This window comes from Panthera uncia, chromosome F2 (genome assembly GCF_023721935.1).
Source record: "Panthera uncia isolate 11264 chromosome F2, Puncia_PCG_1.0, whole genome shotgun sequence".
In the NCBI taxonomy this organism is placed as follows: domain Eukaryota; kingdom Metazoa; phylum Chordata; class Mammalia; order Carnivora; family Felidae; genus Panthera; species Panthera uncia.
In genome coordinates this window covers 7451333-7453734 of record NC_064812.1, presented here as the reverse complement: position 1 = coordinate 7453734, position 2402 = coordinate 7451333, and the positions used below count along the sequence as shown (strand labels likewise).

The 2402-nt window shown below is 50.9% G+C and overlaps 1 long non-coding RNA gene across 1 annotated transcript in view; it reads left to right on the top strand.

Annotated features, from left to right (window-relative positions):
* Nucleotides 1–338: 338 nt before the first annotated feature.
* LOC125924722 (uncharacterized) overlaps nt 339–2402 on the top strand; it is a 29172-nt gene continuing 27108 nt past the window's right edge. Inside the window, exon 1 of the long non-coding RNA XR_007458529.1 lies at nt 339–768. This is a non-coding gene — a long non-coding RNA (uncharacterized LOC125924722). The remainder of the gene's footprint in view (nt 769–2402) is intronic.

Here is a 2402-nt window from a genome sequence, read left to right as displayed (position 1 = left end):
CTTCTCTCTAGTTCCCAAGCTTTAAAAAGGTCACCCCAAAAAAACATTTGTCAGTGGTAGAATATATGAGCAATACTAGAAAAGTTGAAAAAAGAAGTAATTTTTTAAATGTAAAATAGAAAAGTATGTATTCTCCCAAAAGAAATCAATGAATTATTTTTGGCAATGATCACGATAAATTCCCAATAAAAACGACTTAAAAAAAAATCAGGATATGCATATCTCAAATCTCTTTCCCATGTGTCTTTATCATTTGGTGGAAACTGTTCAAGCACAGTTTATCTCCATGAACACATGACCTCCATGATGCTACCAAGGTCACTGAGACTCACACGTGGGGCATATGCTGAGTAAGTGCTGATCTGCCCAATTCTACAGTTCCCTTTCAACAGAGAGAAGGAAGGATGGGCAATGAAAAAATTATTTCTATAGTACAGGAAATGATGCTTTAGGTTGTAACAGTCAAACAGCCCATTACAGGATTGCATACAGACATATGTCAGCAACAGCCAATAGGAGCAAGCCCTTTAAAGGGTGTCACAGCACAGAGCCAGGTACAAAAACTGCTGCACAGAAAGAATTAACAAGATCCCAAACTGAATGATCCTCCTTTACATCTCGTACTGAAACTCTTGGGTGCCTTGGGTTCATGCCACAACGACTCAATTCTGAAGTGAGAGTTTTCTGTCTACAGAACTTTCTGAAAACGACAAATAACCAAAGATCCACAATCAACAGAAGTGGCTCCCACGTGTCAGAAACGCTCAAGTAAGGAGCAAGTTTGCATGGGGGGGGGGGGGCTGCCGGTTAATATCAAACTCACCAGGTGTCCTGGGTGTTCTCTTATCCTTCACAGAAGACTCCTTCAGACACCTCCTCTGTGACGGCGGCTGTCACAACCTGCGCCGTTCACAAACCATAAGTTTTCTTGGACGAGATTTACATTTTAAAACCCGTCACCCGCTTGGCGTATAATCTGTTTAAGCTGGATTTATACTCAAAACAACCCTTATCAATTTGAAGCTATTATATTTGAAATAGCCAAACAACTTTCAAACATGGGGGGAAAAAAAGACCCGTCAGAGCTAGCGCCTGAGAATTTAAAAGTGATTTAGTGGAGAGGAGTTCAACTGGGTGATTCATTGTAACGTCTGGTAAATGCAAGGTTAATAGCGGAAAATTAAAGAGGGAAAAAGATCCAGCCGGACCACTGGTAATTCACAATCAGCACAGTCCTGGGCTGGTAGCAGTCTCCCAAGTTACACTCAGGGAAGCTCCTGATTGGTGGGTGGCACTGGGTCAATGTGATTACTTAACCCTGGCAGTTACAACTAAACTCCCCTTTGATGGGCTCCAAAGCTTATTACAAAAAGGCGACTGCTTGAGCATATCAAGTACCACGGTGTCCTCCCGTTTTTCTCCCACGGAACACGGAGCCTGACACCTGAAACTCAGCTGACAAACACTGCCGGGTTTCGGGCGCTCCAGCGTTTTCTATTTATTATTGTCAAAGCCCACTGGGCATGGATTCCGTTGGGGGGTGGTAATGTGAAAGATTCACCCATTTCCTGCATACCCAGGGAAGAACTCATGACCATCCAAGCAGTTCCCTCTCTCCCAAGTAACTTTTTTTTTTTTTTTTTTTTTTTTTTTTTTTTTTTTTTTTTTTTTTTATCATTTAGTCCTAAAATAACCACAAGCAACAAACAGCCAAACATTGGCATGGCAACGTCCACACATCATGCCCCAGTGCTACCCACAGGCGGATTTCTTCATCCCTGGTGCCCATCCAGACGGGTCCTCCCGGTCCCTCTCCCGTCCGGTCCCGCCTGGCTTCCCTGAGTTTCGCTGTAAAATCCGCCGCTTTCGCTGGCCCGGGCAAAAGCACAGCGCCTCGTCCCAAGGGCAGAGTTTCTCCCAACTGCCCGAGGACCGCGTCCGGAAAGCTTCCCGCGGGCCCCCCGCGCGCACCTTGCCCGGCCCCTCGCCCCCTCCCCGCACTTTACCAAGCCCCAGAGAGGGGCCCACCTGCCTCCCGTCGCCTGTCCCCACGCCCGGGTCGCCCTGCCAACTCCTACCCGGCGGCTGCACTCCCCCTGCGCGGAGCCCCCTACCATGCCGGGGCTCGACCTCGAGGGGCGGGGGCGCCAGAAAAGGCCCCCCCGACAGGCTGACCCTGCGACGCCCCCCAGAGGCCGGGTCCCGAGAGCCTGTCAGCGTCCCCGGAAGGGGTCAGGCGGGGGGCTGAGCGCTCCCCGGTCCTCTCCTGACGCCCTCTGCCCCCCGCCGCCGCACTCACCTGGCGGGCTCTCGCCCAGGGGACGGGCTGAGGGACCGGGGGTCGCGCGAGGAGGCCGGCCGCCCGCCGCGGCCCCCACCCTCCCGCACCCGCGCCCGCGCCC